This window comes from Macaca nemestrina, chromosome 5, assembly GCF_043159975.1.
Source record: "Macaca nemestrina isolate mMacNem1 chromosome 5, mMacNem.hap1, whole genome shotgun sequence".
Classification (NCBI taxonomy): Eukaryota; Metazoa; Chordata; class Mammalia; order Primates; family Cercopithecidae; genus Macaca; species Macaca nemestrina.
In genome coordinates, this window is record NC_092129.1 from 135,161,489 (window position 1) to 135,181,111 (window position 19,623).

Here is a 19,623-nt window from a genome sequence, read left to right on the forward strand (position 1 = left end):
AAGTACAGCTAATAAAAATACTTTAACCTTCTCTTTTGATATTATTCCGCTGATATTGCTCCACCTTTTCCATGACTCTCTGTGCTCTGGCGCTTGTAAAATTCACTACCAAATGCACCTTCTAAGTATTCCTCCTCACCTGTTCCTCCCCAACCTCCTCAGGTGATCAGACTCTACACCCTTTTATATGAAACTCAGCAGTGAACAGAGTCCACCAATAATTATTAAATGTCTACAATTAGTCACCTGCTCTGTTAGGTTATCTTTTTTTTTTTTTTTTTTGAGGCAGACTTTCGCCTGTCGCCCAGGCTGGAGTGCAGTGGCGTGATCTCGGCTCACTGCAACCTCCACCTCCCAGGTTCAAGCAATTCTCCTACCTCAGCCTCCCAAGTAGCTAGGATTACAGGCATGCATCACCACGCCCAGCTAATTTTGTATTTTTAGTAGAGACAGGGTTTCTCTATGTTGGTCAGGCTGCTCTCGAACTCCCGAACTCAGGTGATCTGCCCGCCTCGGCCTCCCAAAGTGCTGGGATTACAGGCGTGAGGGTTATCTTAAATCTCATGTGTTATCTTAACCTTCAGAAGCAAGTCATAACTTAAAGGGTATCAACTATGTTTATTACCTTTTTGCTGAATGCAAATCTGTTCTTCTTTTTTAATGGTAATATTTAAACTTCCAAACACTGGCTTAACAACAACAGATTATAAACAGCTATTACTATGCCATTTCTTTTCTGAGATGGAGTCTCACTCTGCAACCCAGGCTGGAGTGCAGTGGTGCGATCTCGGCTCACTGCAAACTCCGCCTCCCGGGTTCAAGTAATTCTCCTGTCTCAGCCTCCTGAGTAGCTGGAATTATAGGCGCCCACCACCACACCCAGCTAATTTTTGTATATTTAGTACAGACAGGGTTTCACCATGTTGGCAAAGCTGGTCTCAAACTCCTGACCTCAGGTGATCCACCCACCTTGACCTCCCAAAATGCTGGGATTACAGGCGTGAGCCACCATGCCTGGCCTACTATGCCATTTCTAATAGAAAAGAACTTTTATAATTATCAGTATTTAGACTGAGTAAACCTTACTTATGAGTAAGATAAGCAACTGTTATGGATGTGCATTACAAGCATCACCATCTAGAATTTTCCCTTACAGAAAGATGGAGTAGGTGTTTCCCTATTCTTCCTGCTAAATATAGTTTAAAGCTCTGGACCTTACATATGTAACAAATAATTAATTAATTAAATTTTGAAAAGAAGGCAGACCAGCCAGGGACAGGAACTGAGCAAGTTCCTCAGAATCTGAGGAACAACACGGCAGTGAATTCACTAATATTCTTTTTGCCTATATCCCAGGCTAGGTACTGGAGAAGTCTGCAATCTAGAAATGCCAATGCAAGCAGAGAAGAAAAAAAAAAAACTCCAAGAAAAGCCCACCAGTGTTGGCCCTAGCCAAATGACCCGGAAAACAGGCAGACTGGCAAGACAGAGAGCTCTTAAGACAATAACCACTCTGCCACAGTCAAACACCACATGGACAAAAAAAAAAACTGTAGCACCAGTCCTACCCATGGTAGCAATGACCAAGTAGGGAACCTAGACTTCCTCATCAGGCTGTAATAAGGCACCCCAATCACCAACATAGACCCCATTTTCGTCCCCAACCACCACCCACCAGTAGTGTGGTTGCCAGAAAAGGCCAAGTATACAGCCGGGACTTTCCTCTACACTAGGTGAAAACAAACCACACCTTCCTTCCCCCTGCTGGCTGTCAGCGGAGGCCATATGGACACACGAATGAAGTACATCTGCCTCTCCAGCCAAGGCAGGTATCAGTGCAAACGTAGTGGGGAGCCCCTCCCCACAACTGTTAACAGAGACCAAGTGAGGCACTGGACTTTGACACAACTCATTTTACTTTTTTCAGCACAGATTCCCTCTTTAGGAAAACAAAGCTTATATTTAGATCCAAGGTCCTCAACCAATATTGACTGTTATAAATATTTTTACCACTAATACTTCTACCAGGATTTGAACACAAATCTTCAGCTTTTAATAATGAGGCCCCAGAGATATCTGCTTTATTCCCAGTCTCAGTAACTGAAACAACTTTCCATAGTCAATTTAGCCCCTTACCTAAAATGAACTACTTTTTTCCATTCCAAAGGACTCAACAAAAAAAGATCATTTCCACAGATCATTTTCCTAAATACAAGACTTTAATTCCACAGAAAAGACCTAACAAAATTTGTTTTGCCCTAAGAAGTTAGAACCTATACTCAAATCCTAACACACTAAAATCTTTTTTACTATCTAGTTTAAGCAAATAGACTAATCAAGCTAACTGCTAGTTCCACATTTTCTCATTTTAACTATTTTCCTCTTTATTTTTCTCCTTCCTTGAAAACTACTAACTTCTTTTAAAAGGGCAATTAGAAAAGTTCTGCATTTTTCCCTATTTTATTGTTAATACTTAACAGTATATTATAGGCATTCAAAAAATTTGCTGACTAATTTAATAATTTAGGTGATTTTCTTCTCCAATTTCTCCTTTCAGATATGAATGGGCACTTCTTGAGCAAGAAAGTAACAGGATGAAATAATAAATGTCACTATATGTCTACATGCAAGGAATATACATACAAAATCTAATTGCTACCAACAATCCTAATAGGGGAGATTCCCTGCTTTGACACAGGAAGAAACTCATGCTCTAGAGTGAAGCATCTTCAGAAAGAATACACTACAGGTACTTGTGTGGATACAGTGGCAAGAGCACACGGTGATCAAAAGACGTCAAACAGAGGCCTAGACATCCTGATTCCAAAGGCCATACTCCTGTCACAACGCCAAGCTATCTTCTTCCTGAAGTAGCTCTAGTAGAGTAGCTGGAAACCCAAACCATTACATGCAGCCTACCTTTTCTAATTTCAGGGATCCTTCTCAAAGGGAATTGATTCTTTATCTACTCTGCATTCTCCTGTGTTTTACTGGCCAAATCTTGTCAGAGATGTTATTCTAGATCACCCAACTTAAGGTATCAATGACATTTTCCACCCTCCCCATCATTTTCTGTTCAAAATGCTTATGGCTATCAAAAATTAACTTTATCTTATTTGTTTATTCTTTTGCATAGTTGTCTGTCCCCCCCATTAGAACATAAACTCATTAAAAAAGAGTGAACTTACCTGTGTTATTCACAATTGTGTTCCTGCCACCTATAAAAAGTCCTAGCACAAGGAACCTCAGTAAGTATCTGAATAAATAAATGAGTGGCATATAGGTAAGAATAAAACAACTGAATTGGAACACCAAGAGGCAGAGTGTAGGGATGGATATGCCACAGTACTACCACGTCTCTTACTAAAAAATACCACAACAGAGAGTACCTAGGGAATTCAGACTCTTTTCAGGAATATTGAAGAGACGCACTATCTAAATAAAACTGAAAAGCCTGTCACAACTATTGCAAAAAGGGACATGTGGTTGATTTTTAAAAAGATGTACACCAACTAGAACATTCATACATTGCTGATGGAAATGTGAAATGGGACAATCACTTTAGAATACAGTTTTGCAGTTTCTTATATATCCCAAAAATCCCACTCCCAAGAATTACTCAAAAGAAATGAAAATATATGTTCACACGAAGAGGCATATATCAATGTTTATGACAGCTTTACCCATGATATCCAGAAACGGAAAACAATCTAAATATCCATCAACAGGTAAAAAGAGGATAAACACTGTGGTATACATAAAATGGAATGCTTCTTAGCAATAAAAAGAAACTAGTGCTACATTCCACATGGCTGAATCTCTAAAAGATCATACACAGCAAAGGAGAGCAGACACAAAAAAGACAATCGTTATTAATTACACTAAATTCTTGTAAAAGCAAAACTAATCTAGAATGACAAAAAGTCTATCAGTGGTTGCCACTAGCTCGCAAGGCACAAATGCAACAGAACAAAAGTTTTTGCAGATAATGAATGTTCCAATATCTTAATGTTATGCTAGCTGCACAGGTATATACCTTTGTCAAAACTCACAGAAATACACTTTAAAATGGGTGTATTTTACTCTGTAAATCATAACTCAATATTCTGATTTTTAAAATTCAAATCTGATCATTTCACTGTTCTCTTTGAGGTCTCCCATTTTCCTCAGAATAAAGGGGGGAAAACCTTTGTAACAACCCCAGTATATATACACATATAAACACACTTAAGGACACACACTCAGAACCTCCCCCAACAACACCTGACACAAAAGTTTTACAAAACAATATTTAACCATTCTACCTAGGAGGATAAACTGACATTTTCTATTCAACTTCATTCCACTCCATCTTATTTATGTAAAATGCTGATCACAACACATTAAATTTAGTAAGCAATTAACTCTGGACCAGTCACTGTCTACTAGATTAAACGCTTAATGCATCATCTCATTGGACACTCATAACACTGTAAGATAAATACTATTAATAGCCCTTTATTCAGCAGATAGAAGTGGTGGTAAAAAATCTCATAAATACTAAATAACTTACCCAGGGAGACACAAGTCTGCCAGGCTCCAAAGTCTAAATACCTAAACTATACACCAAATTGTCTATATCCACCAAAAGATCTAAAAGATGATAAAGAAATATCATGAAGACTTGGCAACTGTTATTAGTCTGTTCCTGTGTTGCTATAAAGAAGTATCTGAGGCTGTGTGATTTATTTTAAAAAGAGGTTTAGGGCTAGGCGCGGTAGCTCACGCCTGCAAACCCAGCACTTTGGGAGATCAAGGCAGGCATATCACCTGAGCCCAGGAGTTCAAGACCAGCCTGGGCAACATGGCAAACCCAATCTCCACAAATAATAGAAAAAACATTAGCCAGGCATGGTGGCACACACCTGTAGTCGCAGCTACTTGTCAGGCTGAGGTGAGAGGATCACTTGAGCCCAGAATACCGATGCTGCAGTGAGCCATGATTGTACCACTGCACTCCAGATTGGGTGGCAGAGTGAGAAACTGTCTCAAAAAAAAAAAAGAGGTTTAATTGGCTCACAGTTCTGCAAGCTATACAAGCATGGCTCCAGCATCTCATCCTGGTGATGGCCTGAGGAAGCTTCCAATCACGGCAGAAGAAGAAAGGGGAGCAGGTGTATCACATAGTGAGAGCAAGAACAAGAGAAAGAGGAGGAAGGTTCCAAACTCTTTTAAATAACCAGATCCCAAGTGAACTGGGTGAGAATTCATTTATTACCAAGGGCGTGGTGCTAAATCATTCATGACAGATCCACCTCCATGGGTTATTCACCTCCCACCAGGCCCCACCTCCCACATTAGGAATCACATTTCAACATGAGATTTGGAGGGGACAATTATTAGCAACTAATTCATATTGGCAGAAATAAAAAACTACAGAACTGATATACACTGAAGTGCTGCACTAAATGTAGAATCATATGCTATGATCTTTTTTTTTTTTTTTTTTTGAGACGGAGTCTTGCTCTGTCGCCCAGGCTGGAGTGCAGTGGCACAATCTTGGCTCAACGCAAGCTCCGCCTCCCGGGTTCACAGCATTCTCCTGCCTCAGCCTCCTGAGTAGCTGGAACTACAGGCGCCCACCATCACGCCCGGCTAATTTTTTGTATTTTTAGTACAGACGGGATTTCACCGTGTTAGCCAGGATGGTCTCGATCTCCTGACCTCGTGATCTGCCCACCTCAGCTTCCCAAAGTGCTGGGATTACAGGTGGCTATGATCTAACTTTAATAAAGAACAACAGTTAATTGTCCATGACTTTCCTATTTACATCTCAATTACTCTGAAACTAAAAATCTCAGCCTCTAGTGTTCTTTCTGTTTTCTAACTTTTCATAAGCAAACTAAAACATCATTTGTCACTCTCACTGAAAAAAAATGGGAAGTATATAAATGGGAAAATTTATTTTATTTGGTGTCACCTCTAACTTTCTGTTCCAGTATTATGGCCCAATTCTAACCAATTCAGGATCTTCTCTCAATCCAGAAGCTATAAAATCAAGTAAACAAAGCATCCATTGCACATCATGAAAACAACTTCATGAGTACCAGTCAACACATACGCTTGGTGTGATAGGCATTACTAATACTCACCAGTGTTTCTAGTTTTACTGTCCTTTTGCATATATAGCAAGATCGTATTTTTCTGCCCCTTTGATGGTACACATGACGACATCATTGCTATGGCCAATGAAATGCAAAAGTAATGTGTATCACTTCCACAGGGAAGCATTTAAAACTGGAACGTGATTTTCTATGCTCTGTTGCTCTGTCCTCAAAAATTACAAAAGTACAAATTGATAAGGACTTGCCACAAGACTAAAACAGCCCAGACGGTTGTGCTGCCACATGAAAAGTAGCACAGAGACCTGGCTAGCTGGACCAAACAAACTCTGCATGAAAGGATGCAGTATTTCCCTGTGCTATGCCACCACTAAGATTTTGATGTTAGTACCCCAATGTAAGCTATCCTGTCTTACAAAATGAACTTCCTAATTTCCTTAAACTGTATAATAAAATACTGGTTTTCAGCAAAATTTCCAGGGATGGAGGTAGAACACAATGATTAAATCCATTTTACAAAGTTTTCTAGAAACAACTATGCATTTCAAGCCCAGCTTCATTTTCTAATTACCTGTATTTTTACTTTTTTCCCACATATTTTGCAATCCATCTTTAGTCTTTGAAATTCCCTTATGTCAAATGTCTTTCTTCTGAAATTTGTTTAGTTTAAAAAAAAAAAATTTACTTCCATCAAATTGCAATTTGAGAAAACAGTTCGATTATTTTTTCCTTTCCCAGAGTCAATTCTAAAAGTGATCAAAAACACTTTTAATTTTATAATGCTAAGATCTTTCAACTATGCTGATGCTACTGGAAAATTTCAATGACTAGGATTTATATCACTTGCCCTTAGAGTCTCGAAAGCACAGGATGTTACAGAATGATCACATTTCTCTAATAACCAGCACATATCACAGATGCATTTTTTCATCTAAAAAGAGCCCTGACATTGGCCTGTCATAGAGTTAACTACTATCAAGTCTTTAGCCCATATTACCAGCGAGACTTTGGGTAAAAATGACCATTCCCTACACCTAATTTTCAAAGACATGAGAATAAAGTGAAGTAACGTATGTGAACACGCAAAGTATTCACACAGACATAAAGTGTTATTAGCCCATTATCTATCCCTTCATTTCCACTCTCAATGTAGCGCTCTGATCTCTATTATACTTCATAGCCCCAACTCTCTTTTCTGGAAAACCTTTCCTTCTCATTCAGATTTATTAAATAATTTTAAGTATCTTTAAGCAATCTTCAAAATATACTGTATCCCCTACCCAAGGTTTTAGTCTTAAATCCCATTACTCCCCCATACGAAAACTTTCATTCAGCCAAAGTAGTTTGCCTAATTATCTTTTTACCATAAATTATCTAATACCTTTGCCAGACCTACAATGCAGTCAGTACTCTAACCGTCTACCTTAAGGACCAATTAAGTTTTACTTTTTTTTTTTTTTTTTTTTTAAGACAGAGTCTCACTCTGTTACCCAGGCTGGAGGGCAGTGGTATGATCTTGGCTCACTGCAACCTCCGCCTCCTGGGTTCAAGTGATTCTCCTGCCTCAGCCTCCCCAGTAGCTGGGATTACAGGTGCGTGCCATCATGCCCGGCTAATTTTTGTATTTTGAGTAGAGACTGGGTTTCACCATGTTGGCCAGGCTGGTTACCAACTCCTGACCTCAGGTGATCCACCTGCCTCGGCCTCCCAAAAGGCTGGGATTACAGGTGTGAGCCACTGCACCCAGCCTAATTTTACTTTTAATCCCCTTTCTGAAAGATGTTTTTTCAAAGATTCTGTAGCACCTATCATCTTATCACATGTCTGCCATTCAGTCATGTAAGGCATTACAATTTATCCTCTTTTACACTGGTATTTCCCCCAATAAATTGTGGGAAAGATTCTTCCCACCACACCCCAAAGTATGTCATAGTCAACTGCTAAGCATTTGTTTACTGGAATGTGTTTTATCTCAATTACAAAGTAGCAACTCCAATGACCAAGTGCCAAATATGAACCAGCTAAGACATTGATACTGAATCAAAGTTACACCCACAAATAAATCTTTATTCTCTACTTTAGTCTAAAACATTGAAGTTAAGAATGTAGTAACATCTGCTAAGTTAGCCTGGTTTCTCCTCAATTTTAGCTTACTTCTTAAACATAACAAATTAATAAGATATAGTTTATGATTTGTAGCTACAAAATAAAAATAAAATGACTTAAAAAATAAATCAATGAAGTAGACTATTCATTATCTTTCCAAGTGAAAAACATTTAATCATGCTAAACACAAAAAAGATTAATGACATACTAAAAATAAAAATTTTACAACTAATAGTAAAGTTGTTTATACTTAGACAAGTCACAGAAAGCATTTATGAGGAATAAAAGACACATAAGCAGAAAGAAGACAAAAGTCTAGCGGTTAGAATACATAGAGAACTACTAGAAATTAACTAGAATATGAACAAGAACTCAAAGTAAAAATAGAAGAAATATCTGAACAAGCTGTACACAAGGAAATGAAATGTGAAAAGATGCCTAGCTTCACTAGTAATCATGAAAATGAAACATCACAACATGGTGGATACTACTGTACCTCTGTAAGGTTGCCCCCCCCGCCAAAAAAATTTTTTTTTAAGTTTTATGGTATCAGATGTTTTTAAATTGGCATAATTACTTCAGAGAGAAATCCAAAAACATCTAGTATAGTTGAACATGTGCACACCCTAGGAGTCAGCAAATCTTCAGTTATACACATACCCCAAAAAAGATGTTTACTGACGTTCTAATAGCTAAAAATTTCTTAATAGCTAAAAATTGAAAAACAGTACTGAATATCCAAAAATTATGTAATACTTAGCCAGACAACGGAATACTATGCAGAGATTAGAAAGTAACTGGTAGTAAAGGGGTCTCCCCTGTAATACTGTATGGACAGTCTTAAACACCTTACATTCTGGGAGAAAAAAAAAAAAACTAAAATACCACTTATTATGTGAAAATTTTAGAATCAAACACTAAAAATACCAGTGACTATATAAAAAACAGTTTGCAGACCACTCTAAACCTATGCAACTTTGGGAACTCAACACTATAAACGAAAACAAATAATAACTAGAACCTACAAAGATAGGCAATAACTGACCAAGCAGTCATGACTGAAGAATTCCTCAGTAGCTATTAAAAATGTAAAACAAAAAACAATTAAGTAGGAATGTTGGTTGGCTTATGGATGCTGAGACAGTGAAGGTGAGCACCAGGATTTAAGAGCCTTCAATGCCAGAACTGTAAACTTTGAGGAAGATATCCTTAGAGATACAGATGGTTACTTTAAAAAAAAAAAAAAGTATTAAGATACAAAAGAACTCCAAGCTGCTTCCCTTTTCTTGCTGAAATCATAATCCTACTATCTTTATTACAGCTCTTCTTACCTAGAAAATAAAGGAACACACTTTCTCATTGTCCTGACATCATTCTCTCTACTAATTACCTATAAGCTAACTAGTGTTATAAAACCCATTTGTAACAGATGCAACTATACTATGTATCCATGTTGAAATCTCACCTTAAATATAAAGAAAAGGTGCAATGTTATACAATTATGCAAATGTCTAAATCACACAAAATACTATTTGTTTATGCACAGGCAAATAGGTGTAAAACTATGGACTAAAGGATACATACAGCTTAAGAACACAGGTGGTCCTGCAAAGGAAGAGAAATGAGAAGGAGATGATGGAACTCAACTTCATCTGTAACGTTCTCTTTATTACAAAGTAACACTGAAGCAAGATGGCAAAATGATAATATTCTGTATATTAAGTTCATAGATCCTTGTGTTCAATATCCTTTGTAAAATACTTTTAAAACTGGAAGACAAACACATTGCAAAGGGACAATGAAATGGGCATAAGTTTGTCACAAAACAAACATACGGTGTCTAAAGTTGTTCATAATAAGCCACAAAGACAATTTGGCATTTCTATTCATCTTCCAGCCCAATTTGACTACCATGGTTCTTCAGTATAGCTATCTGAAATAGTAATAGGGACATGAGTTTTTTACAAGAAGCCTAGTTCCACCATCCACACTCCATATTCACAGATTTACAAAATAACATGCACCTTTGTGTGTGTGTGTGTGTTTTTTTGAGACGGAGTCTCGTTCTGCAACCCAGGCTGGAGTGCAGTGGTGCGATCTCGGCTCACTGCAACCTCCGCCTCCCACATTCAAGCGATTCTCCTGCCTCAGTCTCCCAGATGGCTGGGACCTGGGAGTCACCACTCCCATGCCACCACTCCCGGCTAATTTTTTGTATTTTTAGTAGAGACGAGGTTTCACTGAGTTAGCCAGGATGAACATGCACCTTAATGTCCCAATAGGAAGCTTATTTTCAATGGACAGGGAATTTTAAATTACAGCTTTCCCCTGAATTTTAACATACACATCTGAAAAACTACCTTATTAATTTGTGTATTATCCATTGCTGTTGATCACCTATGGGTAATTTTTTTTTAATAAAAGTTTTGCTTCGGAATAAAAAGATTTACAGAAGAGTTACAAAGGTAGTAGAAAGTTCCCACAGTCTTAATTCAGTTTTACCTAATGTTAACAGCGTGTATAACCACATTCCACTTCAAAACTGAGAAATTAACACTGGTACATTATTATTAAACTACTGACTGTATGTGGATTTAATCAACTTTTCCACTAATGCCCTTTTTCTGTTTCAGAATCCGATCCAGGAAACCACAATGTATTTGGTCATTATGTCTCCTTTGCCTCTTCTGGTCAATGTCAGTTTCTCAGGCTTTCCTTGTTTTTCATGACCTTGACATTTTTGAAGAGTACTGGTCAGGTATTTTGTAGAATGTCTCTCAATTTAGTTTGTCTGAGGTTTTCCCCAACCAGGCTCATGGACTTGGGGGAAGAATATCACAGAGGTGAAGGGAATACATGGTATCAATATAACTTATCACTGGTGACATTAACCTGGATCACTTGGTAAAGGCAGTACTTGCAAAGTTTCTCCATTATAAAGCTACTAAGCTACTATTTTTCCCTATCCATCTATTCCTTTTATTTTATTTATTTATTTATTTATTTATTTATTTATTTATTTTTTGGAGACACAGTCTCACTCTGTCACCTGGCTGGAGTGCAGGGGCACTATCTCAGCTCATTGCAACCTCCACCTCCCCGGTTCAAGCAATTCTCCTGCCTCAGCCTCCTGAGTAGCTAGGACTACAGGTGCGTGCCACCATGCCCAGCTAATTTTTGTATTTTTATAGAGACAGGGTTTCACCATGCTGGCCAAGGTGGTCTCGGTCTCTTGACCTCGTAATCCGCCCACCTCAGCCTCCCAAAATGCTGGGATTACAGGCATGAGCCACCACACCTGGCTCTATCTATTCTTTAGTCTATTCCACACTCGAGGAAAGCTTTTGGAAAGGAGACAGGGGGTGTGCGGAAAAGGAAATAAGTATTTAGAATTATCACTTGGAATTTTTGTTTCAATTTATCCTTTCTCCCCTGTTTATTTATTCAACCATTTATTTATATCAGTATGGACTGATGTATACTTATGCTCTATTTTACATAATAATCAAACACTAGATTATTGTGCTCAAACTGTTCCAGCTCTAGATATTGGGAGCTCCTTCAGGTTGGGTTCTAAGTTGCTTTGACATAGGCCCACCTTCTGTTTTTTTAACCACTTAATTTTCTGCCACCACAACATGCTCCAGGCTTATCTTGTATCTTCATTACCCCAAACACTAGAATCAGTCATTTCTCCAAGGAGTCCTTCCTTTTATCAGAGAGTAGTATTTGGAAATCAAGATCTGGGCACTGGATGTACTCACGGCTACTGAGGTACTGCTTCTAGGCCCTCTGAGCAATATGAGCTGAGGAATACAAATATTTGTGTGTGCACGCTAACCCACATATATAAACACACACACACATATATACACAAAACTATTCCTGTATCTACCTGCACATGTTTTAACTAAACATAAATTCATACTGCTGTCTCTGACTATAATCTAGCAACCTGTGGTTAATTTTTAATCCCAGATTAAACTTTTCTCTATTACCTACCATACTCATAAACTATATACTCTGCTAGCAGGAATTTCATTAAATTTAACTTCTAGTATTAGTTATACTGAAACAGGAAAGAAAAATGTATTTCAAAATGGAGTCCCATGATAAATCATTCCTAATAGTAGAAATATACATTAGCACACACTCAAGAGAGCTATATAAATGCTTTGTATTTAACTTTTAACTTATTTTTGATATCAGTGTTCCATAACTGCAACAAATTTTCTCTAAAAAGCCACTTTTCTTTCAAAAAATATATATATATATTAGAGCCCATCTTACTGTAGTCCGTCAAAATACCACTTTAAAGTGGAGAAAACAGGGAAATTATGTGATTTGTCTAATACCATACTGCCAGCAAAGGGCAAAGCTGGAACTTGACTGCATTTAAATCCAGTTATTCTGACTTCAGTTTCCATGGTATCTGTATGACGATCTATTATAGATCAAAAAAAGAAGTAAATTCATTAAAAAAAAAAATAAAGTGACCTTGCTCCAGATATTCAATTCCCTACTATAGCTGCTCTCAGTTGTTTCAAGAGATAAAATATAGTTAAAGTGCAGTTACTTCACCTCTGAAAACAGTTACAGGCATACCTCGTTTTACTCCCCTTAGCTTCACTGCACATCACAGATAACTGCATTTTTTTAAACAAATTGAAGGTCTGTGCAATGCTGTGTCAAGCAAGCCCATCAATGCCATTTTTCCAACAGCATGTGCTCCTTTTGTGTCTCCGTATTACCTTTTCGTCATTCTTGCAATATTTCAAACTTCTTCATTGTGTCTGTTATGATGATCTGTGATTAGTGATCTTTAGTGTTACCATTTTAATTGTTTTGAGGTACCTCAAACTGTGTCCTTATAAGACAGTAAATTTAATAAATATTGTGTGTCTTCTAACTGTTCCACCAACTGGTCATTTCCTACCCTTTCCCGCTCCTCAGGGCTCCCTATTCTCTGAGACACAATAATACTGAAATCAGACTAATGAATAACCCTACAACAACCTCTAGTATTCAAGTGAAGGGAAGAATCACACATCTCTGAGTTAAATCAAAAGCTAGAAATGACTAAGTTTAGTGAGGAAGTAATGTTGAAAGCTGAGATAGGCTAAAAGCTAGGCTCCTGCAACTAACAGCCAAGTTGCAAATACAAAGACAAAGTTCTTGAAGGAAATTAAAAGTGCTACTCCAGTGAACACATGAATGATAAGAAAGTAAAAGTCTTATTGTTGATATGAAGAAAGTTTGAGGCCAGGCTCACACCTGTAATCCCAGCACTCTGGGAGGCCGAGGCAAGAGGATCACCTGAGGTCAGGAGTTCAAGACCAGCCTGGCCAACATGGTGAAACCCCATCTCTAGTACGAATACAGAAATTAGCTGGGCATGGTGGCAGGCGCCTGTAATCCCAGCTACTCAGGAGACTGGGCAGGAGAATCACTTGAACCTGGGAGGCAGAGGTTGCAGTGAGCCAAGATCGCGTCATTGCACTCCACCCTCGGCAACAGAGCGAGACTCTGTCTCAAAAAAAAAAAAAAGTTTGAGTCATCAGATAGAAGATCAAACCAGCCACAACTTTTCCTTAAGCTAAAGCCTAATCTAGAGCAAGCCCCTAATTCTCTTCAACTCACTGAATACAGAGAGGTCAGGAAGTTGCAGAAGAAAAGTTTGAAGCTAACAGAGGATGGTTCATGAGGTTCAAGGAAAGAAGTCATTTCTATAACATAAAAGTGCAAGATGAAGCAGCTAGTGCTGACAGAGAAGCTGCAGCAAGTTAACCAGAAGATCTAGCTAAGATCACTGATGAAGGTGGCTATGCTAAATGGATTTTCAATGGAGATGAAAACTTCCATTGGAAAAAGGTGCCACCTAGGACTTTCGTAAGTAGAAAGAAGTCAAAGCCTAGCTTCAAAGCTTCAAAGGACAGGCTCACTCTCTTGCTAGGGGCTAATGCAGCTGGTACTTCAAATGGAAGTCATTGCTTATTCACCACTCTGAGAATCCAAGGGTCCTTAAGAATTACGCTACATCGGCTGGGCGCGGTGGCTCACGCCTGTAATCCCAGCATTTTGGGAGGCCGAGGCAGGCGGATCACGACGTCAGGAGATCAAGACCATCCTATTTAACATGATGAAACTCTGTCTCTACTAAAAATACAAAAAATTAGCCGGGCGCAGTGGCAGGCGCCTGTAGTCCCAGCTACTTGGGAGGCTGAGGCAGGAGAATAGCGTGAACCTGGGAGGCAGAACTTGCAGTGAGCCGAGATCCAGCCACTACACTCCAGCCTGGGCGACAGAGCAAGACTCCATCTCAAAAAAAAAAAAAAAAAAAAAAAAAAGGATTATGCTACATCTATTCTGCCTATGCTCTATAAATGGAAAACCAAAGCCTAGATGACAGCACATCTATTTACAGCATGGTTTATTGAGTACTATAAGCCCACTGTTGAGACCTACTGCAGAAAGATTCTTTTCAAAATACTAATGTATATTGATGATGCATCTGATCAACCAAGAGTTCTGTTGGAAGGTACAAGAAGATGAATGTTGTTTTCATGTCTGCTAACATAATATCCATTTTGCAGCCCATTGATCAAAGAGTATTTCAACTTTCAAGTATTCTTATTTAAGAAATACATTTCAGCCAGGCGCGGTGGCTCACACCTGTAATCCCCACACTTTGGGAGGCCAAGGCATGCCTGCCTTGATCACAAGGTCACGAGTTTGAGACCAGTCTGGCCAACACAGTGAAAGCCCGTCTCTACTAAAAATACAATTAGCTGGGCGTGGTGGTGGGAGCCTGTAATCCCAGCTACTAGGGAGGCGAGGAGAATCGCTTGAACCTGAAAGGCAGAGGTTGCAGTGAGCCAAGATCACCCCACTAAACTCCGGCCCACATTTTGTAAGGCTATTGCTGCCATAGATAGTGATTTTTCTGCTCAATCTGGACAAAGTAAATTGAAAACCTTCTGGAAAGGTTTCTAGAGTCACCATTCTAGATGCCATTAATAACATTTGTGATTCATGAGAGGAAGTAAAAATATCAACATTAATGGGAGTTTGGAAGAAACAGATCACAACCCTAAAGGATGACTTTGAAGGGTTCAAGACTAAGTGGGGGAAGTAACTGTATATGTGGTGAAAATAGAGAACTAGAATTAGAAGTAAAGCATAAGATGTGACTGAATTACTGCAACCTTGTGATAAAATTTGAACAGATGAGGAGTTGCTTCCTATGGATGAGCAAAGAAAGTGGCTTCTTAAGCTGGAATCTACTCCTGGTGAAGACACTGTGAATACTGTTGAAATGACAATGAAGGATTCAAAATATTACATAAACTTAGTTGACAAAGCAGAAGGAGGGTTTGAAAGGACTACAATTTTGAAAGATCTACTGTGAGTAAAATGCTATCAAACAGTGTCACATGCTACAGGGAAATCTTTCACTAAATGAGCAAACTGATGCAGCAAACTTCATTGTTGTCTCATCTTAAGAAACTGCCACAGGCACCCCAGCCTTCAGCAACCACTAAGTCAACGGCCATCAACATCAAGGCAAGATCCTACACCAGCAAAATGATGGTGACTCACTGAAGGCTCAGATGATCGTTAGCAATCTTTAGCAATATTTTAAAATTAATGTATCCACATTGCTTTTTTTTATATAATGCGATTGAACTCTTAATACAGTATAACGTAAACATAACTTTTACATCACTGGGAAATCAAAACATTCATGTGACTCACTTTACTGAGATATCTGCTGTAGTGTGACATTTGGTCTATTGAGGTGGTCTGGAACTGAACCTGCAGTATCTCCAAGGCACCCCTGTAGCAGAATAAAATACAGTTGGCCCTCCAAATCCGCAGGCTCCACAACTGTGGACTCACCAATTGTGACACTGCATAACAACTATTTACATAACATTTACATTGTATTAGGTATTATATGCACCCAATAGAGGAGCACCCAGATTCATAAAGCAAGTCCGTAGAGACTTACAAAGAGACTTAGACTCCCACACAATAATAATGGGAGACTTTAATACCCCACTGTCAACATTAGACAGATCAACGAGACAGAAAGAAAGCTGACAAGGATATCCAGGAATTCAACTCAACTCTGCATCAAGCAGACCTAATAGACATCTACAGAACTCTCCACCCCAAATCAACAGCATATACATTCTCCTCAGCACCACATCGCACTTATTCCAAAATTGACCACATAGTTGGAAGTAAAGCACTCCTCAGCAAATGTACAAGAACAGAAATTATAACAAACTGTCTCTCAGACCACAGTGCAATCAAACTAGAACTCAGGACTAAGAAACTCAATCAAAACCGCTCAACTACATGGAAACTGAACAACCTGCTCCTGAATGACTACTGGGTACATCACGAAATGAAGGCAGAAATAAAGATGTTCTTTGAAACCAATGAGAACAAAGATACAACATACCAGAATCTCTGGGACACATTTAAAGCAGTGTGAAGTGGGAAATTTATAGCACTAAATGCCCACAAGAGAAAGCAGGAAAGATCTAAAATTGACACCCTAACATCACAATTAAAAGAATTAGAGGAGCAAGAGCAAACACATTCGAAGGCTAGTAGAAGGCAAGAAATAACTAAGATGAGAGCAGAACTGAAGGAGATAGAGACACAAAAAACCCTCCAAAAAAATCAATGAATCCAGGAGCTGGTTTTTTGAAAAGATCAACAAAATTGACAGACCGCTAGCAAGACTAATAAAGAAGAAAAGAGAGAAGAATCAAATTGACGCAATAAAAAATGATAAAGGGGATATCACCACCGACCCCACAGAAATATAAACTACCATCACAGAATACTATAAACACCTCTATGCAAATAAACAAGAAAACCTAGAAGAAATGGATAATTTCCTGGACACTTACACTCTCCTAAGACTAAACTAGGAAGAAGTTGAATCCCTGAATAGACCAATAGCAGGCTCTGAAATTGAGGCAATACTTAATAGCCTACCAACCAAAAAAGGTCCAAGACCAGACGGATTCACAGCCGAATTCTACCAGAGGTACAAGGAGGAATTGGTACCATTCCTTCTGAAACAATTCCAATCAATAGAAAAAGAGGGAATCCTCCCTAACTCATTTTATGAGGCCAACATCACCCTGATACCAAAGCCTGACAGAGATACAACAAAGAAAGAGAATTTTAGACCAATATCCCTGATGAACATCGATGCAAAAATCCTCAATAAAATACTGGCAAACCGAATCCAGCAGCACATCAAAAAGCTTATCCACCAGGATCAAGTGGGCTTCATCCCTGGGATGCAAGGCTGGTTCAACATATGCAAATCAATAAACATAATCCAGCATATAAACAGAATCAAAGACAAAAACCACGTAATTATCTCAATAGATGCAGAAAAGGCCTTTGACAAAATTCAACAGCCCTTCATGCTAAAAACTCTCAATAAATTCAGTATTGATGGAACATATCTCAAAATAATAAGAACTATTTATGACAAACCCACAGCCAATATCATACTGAATGGGCAAAAACTGGAAGCATTCCCTTTGAAAACTGGCACAAGACAGGGATGCCCTCTCTCACCACTCCTATTCAACACAATGTTGGAAGTTCTGGCTAGGGCAATCAGGCAAGACAAAGAAATAAACGGTACTCAGTTACGAAAAGAAGAAGTCAAATTGTCCCTGTTTGCAGATGACATGATTGTATATTTAGAAAACCCCATTGTCTCAGCCCAAAATCTCCTTAAGCTGATAAGCAACTTCAGCAAAGTCTCAGGATACAAAATCAATGTGCAAAAATCACAAGCATTCTTATACACCAGTAACAGACAAACAGAGAGCCAAATCATGAATGAACTCCCATTCACAATAGCTTCAAAGAGAATAAAATACCTAGGAATCCAACTTACAAGGGATGTAAAGGACCTCTTCAAGGAGAACTACAAACCACTGCTCAGTGAAATAAAAGAGGACACAAACAAATGGAAGAACATACCATGCTCATGGATAGGAAGAATCATACTGTGAAAATGGCCATACTGCCCAAGGTAGTTTATAGATTCAACGCCATCCCCATTAAGCTACCAATGACTTTCTTCACAAAATTGGAAAAAACTGCTTTAAAGTTCATATGGAACCAAAAAAGACCCCACATTGCCAAGACAATCCAAAGCTAAAAGAACAAAGCTGGAGGCATCACGCTACCGGACTTCAAACTATACTACAAGGCTACAGTAACCAAAACAGCATGGTACTGGTACCAAAACAGAGATATAGACCAATGGAACAGAACAGAGCCCTCAGAAACACCACACATCTACAGCCATCTGATCTTTGACAAACCTGACAAAAACAAGAAATGGGGAAAGGATTCCCTATTTAATAAATGGCACTGGGAAAATTGGCTAGCCATAAGTAGAAAGCTGAAACTGGATCCTTTCCTTACTCCTTATACGAAAATTAATTCAAGATGGATTAGAGACTTAAATGTTAGACCTAAAACCATAAAAACCCTAGAAGAAAACCTAGGTAATACCATTCAGGACATAGGCATGGGCAAGGACTTCATGTCTAAAACACCAAAAGCAATGGCAACAAAAGCCCAAATTGACAAATGGGATCTAATTAAACTAAAGAGCTTCTGCACAGCAAAAGAAACTACTATCAGAGTGAACAGGCAACCTACAGAATGGGAGAAAATTTTTGCAATCTACTCATCTGACAAAGGGCTAATATCCAGAACCTATAAAGAACTCAATCAAATTTACAAGAAAAAAAAAAAAAACCATCAAAAAGTGGGCAAAGGATATGAACAGACATTTTTCAAAAGAAGACATTCATACAGCCAACAGACACATGAAAAAAATGCTCATCATCACTGGCCATCAGAGAAATGCCGATCAAAACCACACCATCTCACACCAGTTAGAATGGCAATCATTAAAAAAATCAGGAAACAACAGGTGCTGGAGAGGATGTGGAGAAATAGGAACACTTTTACACTGTTGGTGGGACTGTAAACTAGTTCAACCATTGTGGAAAACAGTGTGGCGATTCCTCAAGGATCTAGAACTAGAAATACCATTTCACCCAGCCATCCCATTACTGGGTATATACCCAAAGGATTATAAGTCATGCTGCTATAAAGACACATGCACACGTACGTTTATTGCGGCACTATTCACAATAGCAAAGACTTGGAATCAACCCAAATGTCCATCAGTGGCAGACTGGATTAAGAAAATGTGGCACATATACACCATGGAATACTATGCAGCCATAAAAAAGGATGAGTTCGTGTCCTTTGTAGGGACATGGATGCAGCTGGAAACCATCATTCTCAGCAAACTATCACAAGAACAGAAAACCAAATACCGCATGTTCTC

The 19,623-nt window shown here is 38.6% G+C and overlaps 1 protein-coding gene across 1 annotated transcript in view; it reads right to left on the minus strand.

The window, feature by feature from the left end:
* Positions 1 to 19,623, minus strand: part of CD2A (CD2 associated protein) — a 151,207-nt gene that overhangs the window by 103,828 nt on the left and 27,756 nt on the right. The window lies entirely within an intron of this gene.